Source organism: Lathamus discolor, chromosome 1, assembly GCF_037157495.1.
Source record: "Lathamus discolor isolate bLatDis1 chromosome 1, bLatDis1.hap1, whole genome shotgun sequence".
NCBI lineage: Eukaryota > Metazoa > Chordata > Aves > Psittaciformes > Psittacidae > Lathamus > Lathamus discolor.
Genome location: NC_088884.1, coordinates 125,486,812 through 125,499,543, shown reverse-complemented (window position 1 = coordinate 125,499,543; position 12,732 = coordinate 125,486,812).

Sequence of the window (12,732 nt, the reverse complement as noted above, 5' to 3'; positions counted from 1 at the left end):
TCATGCAGGGTTACATTCCTAGAAATCCCAGATCAAAAGCGGATATAAGTGTATGTAAAACGTATGCTAATTATGAAAGGGAAATCTGGTAGTCAGCGCAGAAATTATTTAAAGAGGAACATTACTTATAGCATGCAGAAATTCAGTCTTGATGATCATACTGCTTCTCCATTAATAGTCTTTTACTCACCTACCATGATGGAAATTGCGCTTAAAATGAAAAGAGCTGCTTTCTTATTGCAGTTCTTGTGCCATTAGGCTCAGTCTGAACTTAGTTTTGTTGCAGCATGCATAATCCTGCAGAGGGCAAACAAATGATGCCACTTACTAATTCTTCCCTGCAAACTTTATCAACTAGCTTTGGTAGCTTTGGCAGCTTCTCTGTATCATTTAAGGCTGCTGGGCATGCAGCTGTTTGCTTGTTCTATGTCTGCAGAAAAGGGCTTTGCCTGATTTCCCTACGTGCTCAAGCACTATGGCATATAGCACTTTGTGATTCACAGTTATTGTCTCCTGCAGCAGCTGTGACTACAGATGGATGCTAACCTTCCAGCAGGAAGAAAGGCAATACTTTAACAGCTGATAGAGTACAAATGTCTGCATCTCCATGACCAATTCAGAAATTTCCAATGCAGTATTCAAGGTCAGGTTGGACAGAGCCTTGGGTGAGATGGTTTAGTGGGAGGTGTCCCTGCCCATGGCAGGAGGGTTGGAACTAGATGATAGGAAGGTCTTTTCCAACCCTAACTGTTCTATGATTGATACTATGATTCTACCTGACCACAAAATCATTCAGTTTGAATGTCATAGCTTTATCAAAGTGAAGTACAGAGCACTGAACTGGAATTTAGAAAACCTGAGCTTTGTAACGAGTCCAGTGAATAAACTAAACTTCCCTGCATTTGGAACCATCATCCATAAAACGGGAAAAAGATGGTCTACCAATGTGCACTGCGTTTGTGTGGCAAAGTTTTGGTAGCAGACAGGCTACAGGGGTGGCTCCTCTCAGAAGCTGCTACAAGCTTCCCCCATATTTGATTGAGCTTACGCCAGATGGATTCAAGGTGGATTCACCACTGGCCAAGGCTGAGCCCATCAGCCATGATGAGAGCACCTCTGAGATAACAGATAAAAGGGTTTGCACAGAAGCAATTGAAGCTGGAGATGGGAGTGAGAATACATGAGAGCACCAGCTCTGCAGACACCAGGGTCAGTGAAGAAGGAGGAGAAGGTGCTCCAGGCACTGAAACAGAGGTTCCCTTGCAGCCTGTGGTGCAGACCATGATGAGGCAGACTGTGCCCCTGCAGCACATGCTGACTCACAGTGGAGCAGATATCCATTTGCACCCCTGGAGGACCTTGTGCCAGAGCAGGTGGGCATGCCTGAAGGAACCTGTGATTCCGTGGGAAGCCCACACTGGAGCATGCTCCTGATAGGACCTGTGACAACATGGGGGACCCACTGGAGCAGTTAATGAAGAACTGCACTCCATGGGAAGGACCCACGCTTGAAAAGTTCATGTAGAACTGTCTCCCATGTGAGGACCCCACGCTAGAGCAGGGAAAGAGTGTGGGAAGGAAGGAGTAGAAGAGACAACATGAGATTAACTGACCACAACCCCCATTCCCTGATCCCCTGGGCTGCTGGGAGGGAGGAGGTAGAGAATTCAGCAGTAAAGTTAAACCCAGGAAGAAGAGAGAAGTGGGGGGAAGCTGTTTTAAGATTTGTGTTTGTGTCTCATAATCCTCCTTTGATTTGATTGGAGATAAATTAACTTAATTTTCCCCAAATTGAGTCTGCCTCTGATGGCAACTGGTAAATTCTTCTTGTCGTTACCTCTACCCATGAACCTTTTGTTATATTTTCTCAGCCCTGTCCAGTTGAGGAGGGGAGTGATAGAGCAGCTGTGGTGGGCACGTGGTGTCCACCCAGGATCAACTTGCCAGACAATGAAAAGTGTCATGAAAGAAGTAGATACAGTATTATTATCATAGCTACTATTGACATGATTTTGCAGTTCTATTACTACTGCAGTTAGGTCCAAGCAACAAAGTTTGGATCCTAATGCTCACTTTGCAGGTTAAATTTTTCCTGCCTAATGACAGAATCATAGAATTACTTAGGCCAGAAAAGACCTTCAAGATCATCAAGTCCAACGGTAACCCTAACATAAGGTGTTAAAACAGTAACAATCCCTTATACAGGAACTGTACCGTAGGCATCTTGCCTTCCACAACCCTGTAGGTATGCATACATAATATGGGCCTAGGAGGTGCCTGTATTTGACTTGTACTTCCTTTTTTTACAGTTTACACAGTTTACAGTTCCTTCACTGCTGGAACCTGACAAAACTCCACTAATGTTACATCTTTTTCTGTCAAGTATGGTAACATTTTCTTTTAGTATTACAACATTACCAATTGGTTTAGCTTTTTTGTTGGATTTGCTTTCCAGAAATCACCGGTGAGTTCAGAACAGGAGTATGGAACTCCACCTCAAAGGAAGTTCCTGAGAAATTATGAGTTCCTAAAATAGAAGCACAAAAAGACGTGACTCTGTTTTTTTCCCTTTGCTAGTCAAATAACCATAGCAAGGTACATCACTTCGTGACCTGAGACTCAGTACCTTTATCTACTAGATTTTCTCCTGTAGCTGAGGCATATAGTATGCAAGGAAACCCAGGTGTCATCTTGTCACACAGAAACGACCTCAGATATTAATACAGGTTCTGCCTGCATCAAAACAGCAAAAGTTTATCCCAGTTTCACGTGTTGATATAATTAGAAATAGAATGGGCAAAGTTTGAAAGAAGATCAATCCATCAAATACAAGAGTTTTTATTAAATCCAGACGGTACAATAGCACAAACAGTGGACACCTCTGTTTCAACCTCACAAAAAAAAAAATAAATTAGTTTTTCTCTATATCCAAGTTGTATAGTTTTAACTGAGTCAGTAGAATTTATTTTTATAGACATAAAAGAATTACATAAATAAGTATTATTTAAGGAATACTTGTAAACTTTTAACATTTCTGACTGCAGTCCAGTCCTGAAGAACTTGCCAATGCCAGGAATCAGGATTTAGAAGAGGACAAAATGTACTTTATAGAGAAATTACTTGTAAAAGCAGATTACTTGTTCTGAGAAGGGTCGTAATATGTGCCCTTTGAAAATTATATGCCCCACCATTTACAGCTACGATGAGTCAGAGATGAGAACTGGGCAAGGCAGATTCCTTAGGGAGAAAAATGACTCACCAGAATCTGCTTAGACTGAACTCCCTGGTTCTGACTTCCTTATAGAAAGAAACAAACTATGGGAGACATGGGGGTGGTCAGATGAAGAAATATTTGCCACAGTGGGGCCACTTTTTCCTAGCCCTTTATCAACTGGTTTAGTTGATAACTTCTTTGTATGAGTAATTGTAAGATGAGGAATTTCGATCTCACTGAATGAACAGGTACTTGGAGGGGAGGATAACAATGATTTGAATGCAAGGAAAGAAAATACAGATAAAATGAAGGGCAAAGTTCATTGACATCAAACAATTACTTGATGGTCTCAGAGATGGCCTTAGAGACAACAGAGTTTCATTTGTGGTCGCTATTTGTAATTATAAATGTTTTATTCTGTATGTGGTCCCCCTCCTCACTGTGCTGCAGTCACAGATGGCACTCACAGATGATCAAGACTGATCCTACATTTTTGTCCCCAGCTCAGCAGAGACGACATGCAAAAGCTAATTCAGCTTGGAACTGTAATGTGTCTTCCCAGAGATTCACTAAGGGAAAAGAGCCCTTCAAACCAGTTACCAAGGCATTCAAACATAAGGAAGGAGTCCTCAGTGTGGACTTAGTAGAATCACAGAGTAGAACTGGTGATGGTATAATATGAAGGGAATCATCATCATGCTCTACTCTGTGGAGCAATGTAGAGTAATTTCTATAAAGGAATATCCAAAAACATCTGCTCAAGTAAGAGCTCTGGCACTGTTGGGTGGGGAACTTGCTGGGAGGGACTTATGCCCAGGTGGATCCCTGGCTAAGAATTGCACTGAACAGAGCTAAGCTGTCTCTGACATGCCAAAGCTGTCAGTGAGTCAGCACAAGGGCCACCTACGATAGGAGAAAGGAAAGGTTCACTCCTTCCCAGTATAACAGGGTAAACATGACCATTCCCTTCCCAAGTGGATTTAACCAGTCACCAGGAACAAAGAGTGTGTACTCTTTCCTACTTATGCCAAAAACTGTTTTTTCACGCTTTTTATAAGGTTTACATCCTTTTCTCTGTCTGTAAAGAACAAGCTGTTGAATTTAATTTGTGTTGTTTGAAGAAGCACAGGGTAAATGAGTATCTCACAATGGGACATAGAGCTTTCCTCATAATTTTTTTTAATAGTTTAGTCCTGGTGCAGTCATTCCTTCCAAATACTTCCCCCAAATATTTCTTTCCAGGGACTTTTTACCTGTGGAACTATGCTTCTTGACAGAAATGATCTGACAGTAACCAGAACTGGAATTAATACATCCACTGTATAAAAGGGAATCACAGTAACCTTGTCATTCAGTTTAGTGACAGAATATTAGTGAGGAGCTTCCACAGGCCCCTGAAATCATGTTCTGCAATGAAATCCAATTTAATTTAATACGATACCTGCCATCTTGAGAAATGCTGCACATTTCAAGCTGCCACTCAGCCCTAGCTAAAACCCAGCACTGGCATTTTGATAGACTTGGGGTTTATGTATACTAAATATATTTATTTTGGATGGTTTGGTGGTGGTTTTTTTTTTTTTTTTTTTGTCCTGACGCAATTAAAAATTATCTGTTGCTTTCAGCACTGATAGGCAGTTTCTGTCATAATTAGCATTAACTATACTGCTTGAATTTCCTGTTGTTTAACAGCATCCGAACTGATTAAAAATGGAGAAAAGAGAACACTGAGTGCTGCTGCAGGAGACTACCTGCCCTCTGTGAAATTAATGACTGCGATCTGCTGAATCTCTATACTTCTCTAAAGAGGTTCACACAGACAGTGCCCAAGGAGAGCAGAGGTCCGAAATGAAAAATATTTCTCAACTTTTATACTAGTTAAACCAGTATTTTCCCCCTTGTTCCATGATCATTTTGTTCAGATATCACTTGTGATGCTTTTTTAAGTCACAATCAAAAATTGTGTTATGTCTCAGAAAACATCAGAGTCGAAACTGTGAGCCAGCTACAAAACTGTAACTCCATAAAAATATTTTTTTTCTTTACTTTATTCCCCAGAAACATATGTGGCTTTTCAATCCATGTGTATGTAGCACCATTAAAATGTGGGTAAATATATCAAAGAACGCAGATATAGCACCTGGATTAAGCTACACATTACGTCAACACATTCTCAGTGCAAACTCTTAACAGTTGTTTTACATATAACTACCAATGAGATCTGGCAGGAAGCAGTATTTCTCAGGAGGTGGTTTGAAATGTTGTGACACTGGTGTTATGTCTAAGAAGTTTTCAACAATGAGCCAGAAATTTCTACTGGCCACTGTTGTGATTAATATTTATTTCTTATTTGTATCACCATAATAATTAGGTACCCTAAAAAAGGATAAGCCTATCTCCTATGTTCTTATGCAAACACTGCATAAAAAGTTCTCAAAGAATCTACAACCAAAGCAGCAATTAACAAGCCATAACCTGAGCCAAAATCAGACCTGGTAGACAAATTCACATAGGCCCATATGCTTTAAGCATAAGAAATACAACTGTCAGAAAAACAGATGCACTTGGGAAAGTAGTGCGACTTGATTTAGTATTGGGCAGGTACTCAGAGAAGGGCCTCTCTTTGAACTCGTGTCTTCCATACGATTTTTACTTTCTCAATCTTCTGAAATTAACGGGTAAATCACACCCATTCCGCATAGCTGCTATGCAAGAAATCGTAGCAAATCAAGCAAAAAGAAATCGAGTTCCATGTTTTTATTGCTCTCCAGTGTGTTTCCCTAATAATTTATATAAAACATTTAGCTTACTGCATATCTCTGGTGACCTTTTCCCCTCCTAACTGCCAATATTAAAAAAGGGGCATTAATTTAAAAGCACATGAATCCATATTACTCTTCCATCTTTACAGGTGGTTGGTTATTAAATATCTGATTTACTATCACAAAATTGTTGCATCACTTAAATTGGAAAAGACCCTTATGAGATCATTAAGTCCAGCCGTTGAACAACTTTCTTATTTTACATCACAGGAAACAGAAAGGCATGGGAAATATGGGCATGGTGACAATGATTAAAAATTATGTTCAATTCAATTCAATTCTATTAATAATTTCAATTTCTATTAGTGAAGAAAACTTGCCATTCTACTAGCTGTTAATAACAAGATTATGCCATTACTACAAAGAGAATAATTAATTGAGAAAAGCTGGACAAAGATAATTTCAGCTTAATAATTTCTTTTCCTAAGCTACCCTGCAGCACATAAATTGTGTTTATTTAGCATCCATAGAAAACATTCAAATGCTTCAATACTGATTGTGTTCTCATTTGCACTGATTTGCCCTATTTACAACAATGAAACTACTGATACTTGCATCAGTGTAGAAGAAAAGAAAAACAGTCCTTCTTTAATGGAATATAAGTTATTTGATTTGATTTTATTTGATTTGATAAGATACTGTTGTATTTTTGACTGATTGCTATCAACCACATTTAGCAATGAGATTATGGCAAAGAAAAAATTCTGAAAATGTAATGACATTTTGAAAACTTCTTGTAAGATACCTACATACCCACATGTAGGAATTTCATTTTGATAGCAGCATTTTTCTTCAAATAGTGGAAGATGTGGGTTGGGGATAAAGCCACTACCAGTAATCATTTTCAACTTTTATTAGTTCTGGAAAGTAGTTTTATGTTCTTTTATCAGCCTTTTTCTCCACTCACCACTATAGAAGTAAACTGTTTTCTGAAGCCAGTCTTCTCTGCAGACCATCATTCTGATAATGTAACATAATGACAGAAAATTAGCACTTCATTTTCAGCCCTGCTCTTCCAGAAACTCTGTATTTGTCATTCTTTGAATAAGCAGAAACTAGAGCTTGTCACAGAAGGATGAAATCTGTACTGAATCACAAAATCTTTCTGAACACCTTCAAAGGTCATATGTTAACATCAACTACAATGAGATACAGAATAACTAAAACTAAAGTAAAACCACAAATTCAAGTAAAAGATGTATTTCCAGGAATCTGAGTATCAGTTTTAAGTAGATCCACATTCAAATAATGTTTAACTGAACTGGGGATGAGCAAACAAATGAATTCATCAAGATGATCCAATGCAAAAGAATGATTAAAAAACCCTGAAAAGCTGAGTTTTGATGTGGTATATGAATATCAATTGTGCCTCTTGAAATCTGGGAGACTCTTGATCGATCGTCCCCATGTCTCTACATGCTAAATAATGGACATAGGGATGCTTTCAGCTAAATCTGTAAAACTGTTATCACATCAGCTACTGACTTGGAAGCTGAGAAGAAAAATAAAACACCTCAGCCTGAAATGTTTATTCAGTTTTTCTCCAGAGAAACAAAAAAGGAAGCTTATAAAAGTGCTGCCACCTTGGAATGGCTATTCTTCCTTACTGCATGGGTACAGAATGTTCTGAAATGTAAATCTACAGCAATTAATAATAAAAAAGTAAACTAAAAATACTTAAACTTTTGATACAAATATTTAAATCTCTGATAGGGTTTCTTGACCAAGTTGTTGAATTCACACATAGTTTTGCTTAATCTAAATTGGCATTATTTACAAGTGAATAAAATATTCAACCGACATATTAGCATCAGCCAAGAATTTAAGCTGGACATGCTAAAAAACAGCTGACCCATCACATTTCTTCCAGAAAACAGGCTGTCTACACCAGCAGCACCTCTCCTTCTCTACACACTTTCTTTCTTCCTCCTGGAACAAGCTCTCTTGTGCTTGTTAAGTCTGACCCAGAAAATTAGGAGGGAGAAGAAAGCAGCTTCATGCATTTCTTCTTGTGGCATAGATTTCATCAATCTCTCTGTCTCCTATCCTTCCTCTCAGGCTCACTGTTCCTTTGCTGGCAGATAAAAACTGAGTTTTCCAAACCCTGTCTAGAATGGCCCATTGCCATACATACCCACCAGAAGTTAATGCCCCCTCATGACTATGTAGTTGATATGCTTGTCAACAGGTCTTTAAACAGGTGCTATTAAGGTGAGGGATTGGGGGGGTGAGGAAGAGATGGAAGAGGAGAACATGCTTTATCTCTGATGGATATATCAGTTCAGAGTCGAGGGGAGGAGGTGAGAAGTCCAGGAGAGCACAGTATGTTGAAGTTGGGAGTTGTCTGCTTTTGTAAGAAAATCTGTAGAAGATTCCTATGGAGAACAGGGAAAACTGCTTCATTTCCTTCATGAAAAAAGAGGTTTATAGAATAAACTTAACCCTTTCAATTATAAACCTATTTTATTTAAAACAGTTAAGTATTTTTTAACATTGAAGTGCATTCTGCTTTGAAAAAGGTTGGTGTTTCTAGCTCAGCACTTTAATTAGCCTTCGAAGAGGATGAAGGGTGGATCCTAGACCTCTGGTTTCAAGCTGCATGCTGTGAGACACATAATGTGACACCAATCTTCATCATTATTAGACTTAACGCCAGTGACGCACACCGTGAAGCTTAGTGGGGAACACACCTCTTCGAACAGCCAAAGGGCTTAAAGGCCAAGTTACAGTCATCGTTTCCTTGTATGCAGAACAAGAGAGTACTCCAACCAGAGAAAGTATTTATGCACCATTTGAGATTCTCCTGAAATAGCACTGGGAAAAGCTCCAGGGAAGCCAATGAAATTACACAAGGGATTCATCTGTTTGACAAGCATCATCTCTGCAAGCTTTATCATAGCAAACAGAAAGACACCCTCAACAAAAGTAAAAATATACTTCCAAACAGCACTGTAGGAAGGAAAATATAACCAGTCTCTAAAAAAAAAAAAAAAAAAAAGAGAAGAAAGAAAAAAAATCTCAAACCTTGAAGATTTTTTATAGTTTTGTCTTCTGATATGAGGACATTATGTTCACATTTTCAAGCTTTTCTTCACAGCTAATATTAATATGGCTAGAAGCTTTCTTTTATTCAAAATAACACTCCCAAGCTATGTATAAACTAAGCGGATTTTATAGACTAGAACCTCAGCAGTGACTCTGGGGGTGCCTGCCTAATCCACACAGCTAGGTTCACCTCCACTGAAAAGTGAAGCAGAGAGGAGAAGCAGTGTGGAATAAGGTCTCATCCCAGCATGGAGCTAAGGCAGCTGCAAGGCTCCTGCACAGGTCCCAGAACTGGGAAGTGCTTCTCTCAGTAGCTCTTCATAGAAGCACTATTGTGTCTGATAACAAATCAGTTTTAATCTCAGTCTCAAAGCTGATAATTTAAGGAAAACACACAAATGAGATAAGGATATGATTTAAGATACAAACTGACAACACTGAAAAGTACTACTGTTGTACATGTTCATGAAGTATTGACTGTGCTATGCATCTAATGTTGAGCCACTGTCTGCGAAAGTGACAACCTTCCATGAAATTTTAACAAGTAATTCCAAATCTACCAACCACCTATTTTAAACAACAGAATCTGTTGACTCAATGCCACTGACAGACTCAATGCCATTAACAAAACTGCAAACCAAGGGTGAACAAAAAAGGAATTAATAGATCATTAGGCTGCATCAATTGAAGTCTGACATTCTGCTCTATATTTAGGCAAGACTCCAGTCAGCTCCAGAATGTAAGAACTAGACTATGTTGTAAATGTTAGGAAATACAATGAAGTTTTCTGAAGAGTTCACAGTTCTCCTATGTCAAAACTTTTCATGACATTATCTTTCTAACCGTCAGTCACTGCAGTATTGCAGTGAAAAACGAGCTGTTATGGTTTCTCTTGAAATATTCTAAAACTCCAGCTTCTTGTCCTGAGGGTATGAATGAGGTATCTGGTATCACTAAAATTTAGCAAAAGGCTGCAGTTCACCATTACTGATTAGAACAATCTGCAAATGCCCAAAAAGAGCTGCATCAAATAATCCTTATCTGAATTCAACACAATTGCAATGATAAAAATATAAGATAAAGAAAAAAGAAACACAAGAAAAGGAAATTAAAGGAAGAAACGGTTTTTCTTCATTTTGCTGTAAGCATTCTTCCTAAAATTACTGCTGATCTCCCACTCTTACTTTACATGAAACTACATCATTGCAGCGTATGTTGCAGCTCTGGACCAGTCTGGAATAGCAACAGCACCACTTATCATAAGACTGTGGCTCAACACCACAGTATTTGCTTCTATCATACTGAGCAAAGGCAACATGACTACCTACCTCTACCTCTGAATGTAATTTATGCTCTCATCTTACTCTATAGAAAAAAAAAGAAATGTATTTACTGAGTATTTTTCATATAACCTTTTTAACTATATGTGCTACTAAGTACTGAAGTTAGAGAAGGTAAGTATATGAATGGCATATTATGTTGTAAGTGCAGGGAAGGGAGGTTTGTGGCAGTCTAATTTCTGTGGTCATTTAGCTGCATGTTTGGCCAGAAAAACATATGACATCTGAACATACAAGCTGCACGATGTCAGGCAAAGAAAGTTTGTTTGATAGTTTGATGGCTCTTATTTGAGACTTTGGTTAGTTGTTTCGATACACCATGGAAAATGTTGACTATCAGGGACAAAGCAGTGATATCATTCAAAATTCAGTAGGAATTTTAGCAGCGAAGGGGCAGCTTGAGTGTGGCCCTGATGATCTGTGAGGCGGAAGACATTTCTGAGTAACGTTTTGTACTGGATGGTGCCAAAGTATGGCAGGCTTTATTTCCTGTTGTACACAACTGAGAAACGATAAAGTGTGAATAACTGATGCCATATTAAGATAAAGTCTTTTAAACTACCTACTGAAAATACTCACTTGCAGATGGGGACAAAGTCCTTTGTTGAAAGATCACAAAAACCATTGTACAAAAAATATAATCCAATTCTTTTCCTTTATTAAGTATACTAGACTGTATGCAGTTTGTTAGTCTAACACATTTGCCTCTATTCCTAGTCCTGCATTTATGTAAATCCACTTACTTCAAGTAAGTTATTCATAACTCCCATTAATGCAAATGAGATCAGAATAGAGCTCCACTTTATATGTAAGCATAGGTGAACATGCATCTGTATACAGTGATATGCTATGCATCAGTCCCAGTTTACTACAGTTGTTCAGACCCAAATTGTATTAATCCTTTCCCCACCCCACCAAAGGTAAAAAGACAGATAAATGGAATAATACTTTAACCCTCTTGCTAATAAACAGCAACAGATGCATACTGAAGTAAGGACACTATGCTTCACTTTTGCGGTGGTGTGCCAGTAACACATCAGCTGTGCTACCAAACAAATTCTGCACAGCCCGAGCATTAGCACAGAACTCTTTCCCCTTCCCCCCACAAAAAGGAAATGTGTGATATTTAGAAAGAGAACAATGTGAATTAAATGTTCCATGTACCAAGCATTAAGAGCCCAGCTCAACTCTCTGAAGTCAACAGGAAAAAATCTCGTAACTAAATGTTATGTTATGAAATGTGATGAAACCGGGCACAGTCGCAGCAAAGACACTTTTAAGACACAGCCCCTTTCTGACCTTGATTCTTACTGAAAGAGAATAAATACCATATGAAAATGAAAAATCCTGTCTGAAATCAGTTCAGACAACATTAAACTGTGTCCATACACACTGAATAGCTGATACTGTGTTCATTGTATTTTGTCAGCCACCATGGTAGTTAGGACTGATACTTAACTACTTGCTTAAACATCTTTACTTCAGCACAGTGCTTCTATAAAAAATGCTTTGGTGGCCAAAAAAAATAAGTGTTCTAAGCAGGTTATCCTTACTGCTTTTTTCTGTTTGTTTTCTACCTTCCTTTTCTGCAAAACTGGCAGTTCTTCAGGACTCCATGCTGTTACCTTTCATATTCTCATCATTTATTGAAAATCTGCCTGAAGGCTGAATTCACAAGTATGGCAGTAGCACTATTTATTTACAAGCCATTTTTACAATATTATTAGAATTGCAGCACTAGCACAATCTAAACAATTTATAGAGTGAATTGAGAATCCTAGCTTGTCCAAATAAAACATTTGACTGAAAGCAGATAGGACAAATGGCTCATGACCCACTGGGAGAATATGACTAATGTGTGGCTGTACCACTGCCCATTGCTGGATACAATTAAAACAGGTTGCTTTATATCTCTGGCCCAGAAACTGCTAGTTATAATCAGCACTTCATCTGATTTCTTGATGTAAATATTTTAAGGAAAAACATTTATTTCTTTATTTACTTACTTATGTGGTTTAAGGGTGTTTTTTTCATCAGGTTATTCTCCTTCTACATCCAATAATACACAATGCGCTATTTGTGCTTGCCCTGGGAAAAGTCCCAAAAGGCTCTAAAGTCCACCAGAGAATAGCTGATCAGGACTGCTGGTATTACTGCATACTACACAGGCACTGAGTAGTATCCTCCTGCAGAAAACTTCAGTTAGCTGGGACTGTAGTGAATTATTTACATCCTGCTCTATTTCACAATTCAGCTAACCCCAGGGAGAAATAAGACTCCACCCCCGCAAACAAAATCCTCCAAACCCTCT